This window comes from Stegostoma tigrinum, chromosome 1, assembly GCF_030684315.1.
Source record: "Stegostoma tigrinum isolate sSteTig4 chromosome 1, sSteTig4.hap1, whole genome shotgun sequence".
NCBI lineage: Eukaryota > Metazoa > Chordata > Chondrichthyes > Orectolobiformes > Stegostomatidae > Stegostoma > Stegostoma tigrinum.
The window spans coordinates 9,725,300-9,738,724 of NC_081354.1; positions in this window are offsets into that span (position 1 = coordinate 9,725,300).

Here is a 13,425-nt window from a genome sequence, read left to right on the forward strand (position 1 = left end):
CCACTGATGATGTCACTGAGCATGGTCCTGAAATGGTCTGAATGAGAACAAGTCAACTCAGCGAGCAAGTCAACCACCTCACCCACAACCTTAGCTACAAGATCTTTGCCAAAACTTTGAGCCTTTCTGGGTTCGTCTTCTCCATGATGCTTTGAAAATACCCTGGAATGTGAGATGGACACGTGGAATGTGAGATGTTGCTGCCTTGACACCATTGCTGCCTGAAGAAGTGAATGAATTTCTGCCAAGACACTCTGGGCGCAAGAGGCAAGCTGCTGTATGTTACACACCATCCCTATCGGAGGCAGGGTTGGAGGTATCTGACCCAGTGCTAAAATGCCCCAGGAGCAGCTACGAAAAGAAGAACTGGCCCATGCCCTCAGACTCAGAGGGGAGGGTTGTAATAATTGTAATGAGGTCAGACAGGTGAAACTTATAGAATATGAGCTCCCTGATTGGACCAGATTAATAGCCCCAATCAGGAGCCCTGGCTGACTGGTAAGAACAGGAGTGTCAGGTATCCTGTTCATTGTGAGAGCTAGCACTGAGGGAACAGGATCAGTGAAAAGGACTCTCCACGTGTAAATAAAGGTGATTTGGTGATGGAATACCGGCCTCTGTGGAGTTACTTCAGGTACCTCTTAAGGATGCTTCTCCTACCACAGTACAGAGTGTGCACAGCAACAACAGGATCCATCTTATGAATTTTGAATGCAGTGCAAAGTTTGGAAGTGGTCCAACCAAAATCTTTATTTTCCATATTTGTGGTGGTGCCGGTGTTGGACTGGGTAGATAAGGTCACAAGTCACACCACACCAGGTTATAGTCCAACAGGTTTATTTGAAAACACAAGCTTTCGTAACCTCCCTCCTTCTTCAGGTGTTAGAGAGAGAGGCAGTATCAGACCCAGTGTTTATAAGTAAAAGATCAAAGGGTCACAACACAATTGAGGGTGTACTGAACAAGCCTAAGAAAATCCTGAAATTCCTTTCACATCACTAGCTTGCGAAGGTTGTAAGTTTTATTGCCTGACCCAGAATGTCACCCCTTCATTACACTGACAAAACCTGTAGCTCGCTCAGGACAGATACTTCAAAGGAATTTGGGGATTTACATGTATATATATTAATCAATTAAAACCTTCAACTGATTAAAGGTTTAGCAGCAGAGCACTTCCTGCAGACAAAAGGGGTGGCCATGGGTACCCACATAGGCCCCAGCTATGCCTGCCTCTTTGTAAGATACGTCGAACAATCCCTCTTCTGCAGCTACACTGGCCTCATCCCCCATCTCTTCCTCCATTATATCGATGATATCAGTGGACAGTTCATCCACTTTACTAATGCCTTCCAACTACACTCCTGGGCATCCCAGACCTCCTTGTTTTTCAAGCAGCCCAATTCCCCCTCCACAGTGGTCGAAAACACCCTTGACCACATCTCTCGCATATCCTGTACCTCAGCCCTCACACCCCCTCCCACAATAACAACAAAGACAGAATTACCCTTGTCCTCACATATCACCCCATCAACCTCCGGATTCAATTCATCATTCACCGCCACTTCCACCACCTGCAATCTGACTCCACTACCAAGGATATATTTCCCTCCCCATCCTTATCTGCCTTCCAGAGGGACCACTCTGTCTGTGGCTCCCTTGTCCACTAGACACTCCCCACTAGCCCCAACACCCTGGTACTTTTCCCTGTAACCACAGGAAGTGCTACACCTGCCCGGACACCTCCCCCTTCATCCCCATCCCAGGCCCCAGGAAAACCTTCCATATTAAACAGACGCTCACCTGCGCTTTCTAATGTGGTGTATTGTATCTGCTGTACCCAATGTGGTTTCCTCTACATCGGGGAAACTAAGCAGAGGCTTGGAGACCACCTTGTGGAGTACCTATGCTTGATTCGTGACAAACAACAACATCTCCCGGTCTCAACCACTTCAACTGCCCCTCCCACTCCTTGGATGGCATGACCATCCTGAACCTCCTCCAGTGCCACAATGATGCCACCTGAAGGCTGGGGGAGCAGCATCTCATATTCCGCTTGGGAACTCTGTAGCCCAACGGTTTCAATGTGGACTTTAAAAGCTTCAAAATCTCCCCACCCCCCAACCTCATCCCAAAACCAGCCCATCTCATCCCTGCCTCCTTGACCTGTCCATCTTTTCTCCCACCTATTCGCTCCTCTCACCTCACTGACCAACCCCCACCCCCACTTCCTACCTACTAGACTCATCCCCGCCTCCTTGACCTGTCCGTTTTCCCTCCCACCTATCCACCCCTCCCTCCTCTCTAACCAACACCCATCCAACTCCCTACCTACACTCACCTTTATTGGCTCCATCTCTGTCTCCTTGACCTGCCTGTTTTCTCTCCAACTATCTCCTCCTCTATCCACTTTCTTTCATTGCCTCCCCCTCTATTTATTTCGGAGCCCCATTCCCCTCCCCCATTTCTGAAGAAGGGTCCAGACCCGAAACATCAGCCTTCCTGCTCCTCTGATGCTGCCTGGCCTGCTGTGTTCATCTGGCCCTATACCTTGTTATGAAAGATTTAACAGAGTTTTAGATTTGTTTAGTACACCCTCTTTAGTGCAGTGACCCTTTGATCTTTTACTTATAAATACTGTGTCTGATACTACCTCTCTCTAACATCTGAAGAAGGAGTGAGGCTCAGAAAGCTTGTGTTTTCTAATAAACCTGTTGGGCTATAACCTGGTGTCATGTGATTTCTGACCTTTATTTTCAGTAGTTTTGATTAAAGAGAAGGACCATGAATTAGTTGTGTATGACAACACAGTCCACATTGGAATTTCAAGTATTTGCAGGACTTTCCCCGTATGTTTTCAAGTTGGCTCTGGATATATTTGGTGTATTATTTTTTAATGATCAATCACTGTGAACAGTAAACATTTATGTATGTGTTTTTCCTTTTCTATTTGCATACATATGGGGTTTGTTATCTCACTTGGTTGGGTGGTTGATTTACTCTATTGAATGATGCCAGTAGTGTGCCTTCAATTCCTGCACCAGCTGACATTACTGTGAAGGCCTTGCCTCTTAACCTAGCCCCTCGCCTGAGGTGTGGTGACCTTCAGAGTAAACCCACTACTAGTAATCGCTCCCTAATGTGAAAGCAACCCTATCATACTCTGGGACTATGTAGACTTTATATGCATTCACTGTCATCCTTGAGAAAAAAAAAGTTAATATTCTTGGTTGAATACTGGGGCATGGGCAAACTTACAGCAAAGAAGATGCTGATTCAATTTACTCAGAAAGATGGAAGTCTAATTTTCCTTGCAATGGCATGTTTATTTATTAATTAACATTTAATTTTTAAATAATACTGGAGTGTTTCCAACAGGGGTACAAATGGGAGTTCACAATTCAATTGAAATATATAACCTCAAATATAAAAGCAAATATGAACTAAGACATGGGACTAGGGATGGCGTCATAGAATCTAATTAGTTTTATTGCAATAAAGTATTTAATTGTTTATGAGTAGTTACCTGCTTCAGTTTTATAAAAATAGGTTTTTAAAAAAGCATTTTTAATCCAGTCCAGCACTCTGTTAAGAGGAACCTGATATTCAATCAATGAAAACATTGCACAGGAGCAAAGCAGAACCATTGAATACTTTCATTGGTTACACTAATCAATTTCTTGGTAAGTTAAATATTCGACAGGTATGGGCCTTTAATGCATTCATTAAAACCTGTCCACCAAATTAAACAAACTCCATTGAAGTGAACAGGCACAAACATCCTGATTATTTTGATTTGGGGCTTTGGCCAGTTCAGTGGGCAGGGTTGGCTTCAGGCAAAGTGATTTTGTAATCAATACTAAAAATCGCAGAAACTCAAATTCAGAGACGTTCAGATACACAATGCCAGGCAATAAAAGTGTGAGAGATTCCTGGACAGCAACTTGATGGAAAAAGACATTGAGTTCTCTGTCATCACAAACCATAGCTCCGATTTAAGCATATGTACTGAAGTTTATGTTGCCACTGCTATTCCCTGACTGATCTGCAACACACAACCAACTTAAGCTTGCGTTTTTGACATTTCTTTGCATTGGCTTGCCTAATTTCACTAAAATCATACCAATAACCCAAATACAATTTCGGAGAAAGTCTACCTGCCCACCCCCCATGAAAATTGTACATATATTTCAGTTAGTTCCTAAACCACCCATGGTGTTTCAGGTCCGAAGTTTCCTTAAATCCATTGTACATTTGTGCCACATTGTTGGCTTCAAAATGAAGTCATTGTCCAAATTGGTCATCCACGTGTAACAGGTGATTGGTTATTCCATCTATATTGTGTGTTACTCTACATGGAATGTTAAATATGCAAATCAATGGACAAGCATGATTCTTACTTCATAAGCTTCAAACTATTTCAGATGTCAGGAGATGTTTCTTTTCAACATGTGGTGTGTGGTTTCACTCCCTACATTTTAAGGCAAGTTAGATGATTACTCAATAAGCAACTTTTTAATTCCTCCCACACTGCGCTATTTAGGCCCAGTGAGGATGAACTCCATGATGTCATTGAGAGGTTGTTCCACATTCCCAAAGATCTTATACATCAAGTACCTGAGTGTGGACACTGTCACTATATATAGATGGTAGACAGGGTATGGGCAATATGTTTCTCAGTCACTGATCTCCTTGAAGTTGTTCTGATACTATTCTAGAATTAGGAAGAAATTCCTTTTAAAAAAAGAACATTTTCTTCCCTACTCACTCAATCCAGAATGTTTTTACTCTGTTTCTTGTCTCTCCCAGGAAATTGCATGGTTATCTGGTCACAGTCATGCTGTTTTCCCTATGTCCTAGATGACATGTTATTAATCTTCCATCTGTACTAGACTCTGGTCAGTTGTAAGCTTAGATTTTTGTAAGACAGATATTTACTGATAGAGGTTGAATTCTAGCACTCTTCATCACTTCAGAGTGTCCTAAAGTGCCTTCAAATAGATGAACTAATTTTGAGTTGTGTATTTAGAATATTAAATCTATGAAGAAGATGCCTGGGCATTTTAAATTCAGGATTGTGATAGGCAAATAACCTTAAATCTTTTAGACAATAGGTTCTGCCAATCTTACTCTCAGAGAATTGAAATGTGGTGTTTACTCTTGTATCTTTCCCACACTTTAGTGGTTGGATTAGCACGTCACACTACTTTCATTATTTCTTTTTAAAGTCCAACTCGTAAAGCTGTTAATGATGCGAGGTACTTAGTGAATCAAATCTCAAATATACTGCACTGTTGTAAAGAAGCAAAACTTGCATTCATACAATGCCTTTCATAACTTCAGGACATCCCCAAACTACTTGTGAACGAATGAAGTGTAGTCATTGTTAAGATGCAGGAAACCCATTTTTCTCATGGTAATTTAATAAATGACCGAACATCTATGTTAGGTTTTGTTGAGGACTAAATGTAGAAAACTGAGAAAACGTGGTCTCCTTCAAGTTATACATTACAATCACCGAGACAATAGGAAGGAATAAAAACAGTGCTGGAAAAACTCAGCATGTTTGGCAACATCTGCGGAGAGAGAAACGGAGTTCATGTTTTGCATCACACACAACTCTTCTTCAGAGCTGGATTTCCAGCATTCGCAGTATTCTGCTTTTATTTGAGGGCAGCCGGGAACTTTGCACGGTTTCATCTGAAAGATGGCATTTCTGACAACGTCGCACCCTCTCAGCACTGAACCTGGATCTCTTTGTGCCAACGAGGGGTCGGCAGCGTTTTAGTTCCTAAGCGCGGTACTCGGCCGCTCCTGTGTCATGCAGTGGGTCCTGTCACATAACACGGCTTCATCATTGTCCATCCAACTCAGTAACGTGTCTCTTATTTTGGTTGTCCTTTCTGATGGCCTCCGAGGGAGGTTGGGGCCCTGAGTAACTCCATCCCTGCGCCCTCTCGGGTGGCAGAATTGAAAGATGGGCCAGGTTGACTCGAAGCCAGGACCCACAGTTAATTACTTTCCATAGTAACTGTATCTGTTGTTAGTGCAGATGGCTAATGTATATTTGAAGATCAGCTATGATTTATTAAATGAGTCTTGATCAAATGGCATAATGTATCAATACTTCCATATTTTATATCTGAATATTTAGACTTTAATTCACTATTAAAGTCATTACATTATAATGATTTTGTTTTAATTTATTTAAGGAATGTGGGTGTCACAGATTGCTCCAGGATTTGTGCCCCATCACTAATTGCCCTTGAGAAGATGGTGGTAAGCTGCCTTTTTGAGCAGCTGCAGGCCATGGAGTGAAGGTGTTCCCACTATACTGTTGCAAAGGGACTTCCACGATTGTGACCTATCAACAGAGAAGGAACAATGTTATTTCAAAATCAGGCTGGTGACTGACTTGGAGGGAGTTTGCAGGTGGTTGTGCTCCCATCTGCTTGGTGGTAGAGATCATGGTTTGAAGGTGCTGTCTGAGGAGCTTTGGTGAGTTGCTGCAGTGCAATTACTGGATGGTACACACTGCTGTTGTCGTAATGGGGGAAGTGGGCCACTTTGTTGTGGATGGTGTTGAACTGCTTGAGTGTTGTTGACGCTGTATGTATCCAGGTACGTGGAAGCGTTCTTTCATTTTCATGATTTTTGCCTTGTACCTGGAGGAGAGACATTGGGAGGCAGAAGACCAGTTGCTCACCACTTAATTCCCAGCATCTGACTGACTGAGCCTGTAGCCACACAATCTATATGGCTAGCTTAGTTCTGATCATTGGTACTCCCATGATTTGATAGTTGGGGATTTAATGATTGCAACGCCAATTCACACGAAGGAGAGATAGTCAGGTTTTCTGTTGTTTTAGGTCATCATTGCCTGAATCTTATGTGGCTTGAATGTATTTTTTTCATTTATGTGTCTCATTTAAGAGAGGCACCAGGTAAAGACCTGCTATTTCTCTGTGATGGGAGACAGAAACCATGGTAGAAGTTGCCTTTGACCATTCTTGTTCACCTCCTCTAAGATGAGTTAACAACAAGGGCAGAGATATTGGACTGAAGTGCTGGATGGTTGTTCAATTAGAGCTTAGAACAAACACAACACAAAAAAAATGGGGATAATATATGAAGGGAATTAAGCAAGGTAATACGATTTACTGGATAATGTACTTTCATTCCTTGGAAAATTAACATCCACCATTTGAAGAATGAGGATTTCCACCACATTGTTGTTTGTTGCTGTAGGTTATAGAGAGAGATAGTTTTCGATTATCTTGGTCACCAGTTACTAGTGGTGTACCGCAAGGGTCGGTGTTGGGTCCACTGCTGTTTGTCATTTTTATAAATGACCTGGATGAGGATGTAGAAGGATGGGTTAGTAAATTTGCAGACGACACTAAGGTCGGTGGAGTTGTGGATAGTGACGAAGGATGCTGTAGGCTGCAGAGAGACATAGATAAGCTGCAGAGCTGGGCTGAGAGGTGGCAAATGGAGTTTAATGCAGACAAGTGTGAGATGATGCACTTTGGCAGGAGTAACCAGAGGCAAAGTACTGGGCTCAGATTCTTGGTAGTGTAGATGAGCAGAGCGTTCTCGGTGTCCATGTACACAGATCCTTGAAAGTTGCCACCCAGGTTGACAGGGCTGTTAAGAAGGCACACAGTGTTTTAGTTTTTATTAATAGCAGGATTGAGTTCCGGAACCAAAAGGTTATGCTGCAGCTGTACAAAACTCTGGTGCGGCCGCACTTGGAGTGTTGCGTACAGTTCTGGTCACCGCATTATAAGAAGGATGTGGAAGCTTTAGAAAGGGTGCAGAGGAGATTTACTAGGATGTTGCCTGGTATGGAGGGAAGGTCTTACGAGGAAAGGCTGAGGGACTTGAGGCTATTTTCATTAGAGAGAAGAAGGTTGAGAGGTGACTTAATTGAAACATATAAAATAATCAGAGGGTTAGATAGGATGGATAGGGAGAGCCTTTTTCCTAGGATGGTGACGGCGAGCACGAGGGGGCATAGCTTTAAATTGAGGGGTGAAAGATATAGGACAGATGTCAGAGGTGGTTTCTTTACTCAGAGAGTAGTAAGGGAATGGAACACTTTGCCTGCCACGGTAGTAGATTCGCCAACTTTAGGTACATGTAAGTTGTCATTGGATAAGCATATGGACGTACATGGAATAGTGTAGGTTAGATGGGCTTCAGATCGGTATGACAGGTCAGCACAACATCGACGGCCAAAGTGCCTGTACTGTGCTGTAATGTTCGAGATTCTATGTTCTATGTTCTAATATGAAGAGGTTGTGCGCTCTACTTTTCATATTCTCTGGAAGTTCTGTGCAGGGGATTTTGTTACTCAGCAGGTCTTAAACATACAGGTAATAACAGAAAGCAACTGAGGAACACTGATGAGCATAACTAACTTTCTTAACTTTATATATTAAATTTGGCCGCGTGCGACTTCTCAAGTTACACACTTCCCCATTAATCCAAAATGAACCACAAAAATAGTAAGCATTCAGAGAAGAAATGTCTGTAAACAAAATATATTAATTATATAAAACCGCATGAATAAGTGATAAATTTAGATCTAGGTAACGTTTGAAAAAGTGCATCTATCTCTATTTATATTCTTCAATGAACTCTCAGATGCATTATTACTGTGAATTGAATGATGAACTTCCTCAGTTTGAGCATCACTTGTTTGTTTTTACTAGAACATCACTGGGACATCATACTTTGAAATGTTGTGGGAAAAACGACTGCAAGGCCTGGACAAAGAAGGCTCAGAGGAGAAGGAGTAAAATCTTCCCAAATAACAACAACTTGTATTTATACAGCATCTTGAACATGTGGAAACTTCCCAAGGCATTTCACTTTACAGAAGGATGTAATTGGATATATAATCATTTCTACAATCAGTGAAGATCTGTCATGGGAATACAATTAGCCTTCCTTTAGGCAGGAGTGTGCAGTTTTAATTTACATAGTTTCTGCATATTTAAAATGATTGTCTAGGTCAGATTTAAAAAGTAAGGAGTGCCCATTTCAAACAGAAATGGGGAAACATTTTTCCTCTCAGGAAGCTGCTTTTAATTTAACTTGTATATAATGCACCATCACACCCTATATATATTTTGTTATATAGATACCAGATATATATTTTTTCCTCATAGGATTGTAATTTAATTGACAAATTGGGATGAAGGTCATGTCCAATGAGACAGAGCAAAGCAGAAAGAACTGGACTAACTCAGCAAGCCTGCAGCATGTGTGTGGGCAGAGGTAGTGTTAACGTTTTAAATCTGATATAACTCTTCATATAACTTGAATTTTAAAAGCCTACAGTTTATAGCAAGGAGGAAAGCTTGAGGGAGATAGGAGTTTTGCCAGTTTTGCCTATCACAATTGCAATCTAAAACGATCCCAGCCAAAGTAGACACTACTTTGCTTGATGTTGAAATAATGTGTGATCAAGTTCAGCTGTCTTTTCACAGATGCTCTTTTCATTAATTGTTCTCATAATGAACCTCTAATTGAATCCATGTTAGGAATTAAATGAGAACAATAGGGAATGACATGTAGAAGAATCCATTCATTGGTCATATTGTTCTAACTGGGGATTTGCTGGTTGTCCCTGATTTGGTAAGATTAGTTGAAATTTTCTCCCATTTCTCTGCCCTAATACCATAACACTTGATATCCTGAACTAACAAAAACCTTTATTAATCTCAGTCAAAAAGAAATGTTAATCCAGCATCCACAATGTTTTTGCTGGTATAAGTTCCTGTTTTCCACCTTGATTTGCGTGAAAAAGTACTTTTCTCCAGGCGCACGAGCAATTTAGCCCTGCTGTACTGGATCTGCATTGATCATCTCAACCGACAGTAGGCATTCTTCTCCCCTGGCGTTCTCCTGGTAAACACCAGATAATTTGGATTCCTTTGTTCTCACCAGTCCCTCCTCTCTGACCTTTTAATAACAAATGTGAGGAGCCCAGGGACTGTTAATAGAAAAAGAATACTTTATTTATATAAAGTTACCTTATGTACATTTGAAAATACAAAAGCAGTTCTGCGCATTCTTTGCAGATAAAGAAAACATTGGGATTTGATATTCCCTGCAGTTGCAAAATCAAAGAAATTTTCTCCTCATATAGAACACTATTTCCATGCATTTTGAGGCAAAAAGTGGATCTGAAAACTGAAAGGACCCTTGTTGTACTTTGGCAGAAAGATCTTAAATGGTGGTGGTCCTCCTCCACTGCGCCTTGGTTGCTGCATCCCTCAGCACAGAGTCCTGGACCTTAGAATGTGTCAGTCTGCAACACTCGATTAAGGTCAACACTTTACACTGTAAGACCAACAGGTTTCAGGCAGGCCAAAGAGTGTCTTTCACTGAGTTGATTGTCCTCCAGGCACAAGTAATCTTCATTTCAGTCCTGAGGAACAGTCATGGACCACAGATTCCTGCTTGGGATAAACCTTGAGAAATCCATTGCATCTGTCTCCAGACCATCTTTGCAAAGGCACATTCCACATGGAGATGAATAACAGCCTGTTCACCAATGCCTGTCCTGCATGTAGGAGATCATATCCCCGAAGAGTGCAAAGCTCTGAGAGGTATTTCTTCCCGGTACAGTACAGGTTTGGTTCGGGTGAATCACCAGTCCCAGAGATGGCCTGACCCAGTTGGTGATCTTTTTTATTTCAACAATATGCTTTTTTCATAAAAGATATCTTTATACATAGAGTCATGAGTGAAGTTTGGTTTTGTATATCACGGAAATAAACAAACGTTGGAGTTTGGCTCTGTCCAACAAACAAGCCAAAGACATTTCTTATGACATTGGGCAGGATTTTGTAATCTGCATTCAGCAGTGCAATTGGTTGCCAATTTCTAACTCCCTCCTTCTCCATGTTCCACTTGTAGATAAGGTTGATGATGTCCTTCCTCACAGATTCACACATGCTACCAGCCAGAAACATACTGTCCCCCACTTCTAGCAGGAACCGGCCAATTGAGTCCCACACAAGTGAATACAACTTGACTGGTATGCTGCCACTTCAAAGAATTTTCTCAAAAATCGGAGGATTTAAGTCAGCTCATCAAGAGATAACTGCTATCAAGGGTCTCCTATATGATGACCTCTCAGATCGCCATGATTGAGGTCTGCAAAGACTGGGAGGCCATATTTTCTGTGGCCTTCAGAGCATACAGGTTGGCATAAAAGAATTTGCGGAACCTCAGGATGTCAGACCGAGATGACGTTCTCGAACCACCTTCTTCCTTCAGATTGCTGATCACAGAGCTATCCCTGTGAACCTTCCAGCAGAAGAAATGTGAACATTTTTCATTTTACTCCATTGAGCAGACTCTTGGCTGAAAGATTATCTTGGAAATCTCCAAGGCAAAGAATGAGGCTTGCTGGCTGTTCATCTTCTGGGGATCCTCCTTGGCATCGACACTGGGCATCTGCTGTGGCAGTGGATTCTACATTCTTTGCTGGAGTTTGGACAGTTCTTCCCATCTCTTTTGACTTCTGAACTCCTTTTGAGGATGAAGAACCTTTTCATGATCCCCTTGACTGTTTCCCAGTGGGGTAAAAATCCTGAGCTATTTCAGAACTTTGTGGGTATACATTATCACCAGTTTGTTGAAGGCAGCTCACCACCATATCATTTAGGGATGAGCAGTAAATCTGACACACCCAGTGGTGGTGCCCACATTCCATCAAATATTATCAGAAAAAAATAAGAAATTGCTTAACTGGTTGGCAACAACTTCATGTAAGTTGTCTCATGAGTAACTGGGTGCACGAGAATTTCAGCCCTACTGTTCCCAGAATTGTCACATATTGAAAAGAATTAACCATCTATCCAGGCCACAGTTTACCTGACAACTGAACCAAGGCTAAGAGAATTTCTACTCTTAATAAGAAACAGCTTCTTATTGCAAACAGATTGTTTCAATTGACAACAGAAAAAAAATTGCTAACTTATAACTGTGTACAACTTAAATTCTTTTACCCCTTTTAAAAAAGTTCTAATACACATACAACCAGACCCATAAAGACACTAAACATGTACATTAGAGATGCAGAAGAAACAAAAAAAGTTGGCGAAGCCCAGTTCTGGCACCAGGCCAGATGTCAGTTATTGGTGAGATGTTCCCTTCCAATAGTTCCCTTCTGATTTCTTTTTGACTGTGATGATTTGATGTTAAGGGCACACTGATTCTTCACCTTTCATTCACCAGTTGAAGATTCACCTGTTTTAATTATCTCAAGTTGTTTCTCTTTCAACGATTTGAGAGTGTGTGGCTGGCTGCTCACAGGATTTTCTTTTAGTGTTGCTACTGACAAACCCTGGTAAATGTGAGATATGCACTTTCGACAAAGGAGCAAGACAAGGGAGTACTCAAAGAATGGCATGACAATAGGATGCTTAGAGGAACAGAGAGTTCTTGAGGTGCTTGTCCACAGATCTATGAAAGTGGCTGGTACAGATCAATGGGGTAGTTAAACAGTCCTGGCATGCATTATAAAAGCAGGGATGCCAGGTTTGAGAAATATAGAACTTTGGTTAGGCCACAGATGGAGTATTATGTTGAGTCTGGTCATCATCGGAAGAACATAATTGCAGTGAAGGGAGTGCATAAAAGATTCACCAGGATGTTGCCCAGGGTAAAGCATTTTAGCTATGTAGAAAGAATGGATAAATTCAGTTGTTCTCTACTTGAGCTGAGAACGTTCAAGGAGACCTCATAGAGGTGTGCAAGATTATTCGGAGCATGGATAGAGCAAGTAGAAAATAACTGTTCCCCTTATTCAAAGAGCCAATAACAAAAGGACAATTTTAAAATGAAAGGCAGGAGATTTAGGGGAGATATGAGGAAAAACATTTTCACCCAGAGAGTGGTCGAGTTTGGGATGCACTGCCTGGGAGGGTCATTGAGATGGGAAACCTCACAATCTTTCAAAAGCGTTTGGTTGAGCACGTAACAGGGGGTGGCACAGTGGTTAGCATGCTGCCTCACTGCACCAGGGACCCAGGTTCGATCCTAGCCTCAGGTATCTGTCTGTGTGGGTTTCCTCCGGGTGTTCCAGTTGTCTCCCACAGTCCAAAGATGTGCAGGTTAGTTGGATTGGCCATGCTAAATTGCCCATAGTGTTCAGGTATGTGTAGGGGTGGTCTATAGGGGGATGGGTCTGGGTGGGATGCACCAAGGTTCGGTGTGAACTTATTGGGCTGCAGGGCCTGTTTCTACACTGTAGGGATTCTATGGTTAAGTGTCTTAGCATTCAAGTTTATGGGCCTAATGTGAGAAGGTGGGACTAACGTAGATAGCAGCTTTTTTTGATGGAACAGATTTGATGGGCTGAAGGGCCTCTTCTGTACTCTACGATTCTCTGATAGTATAATTCTA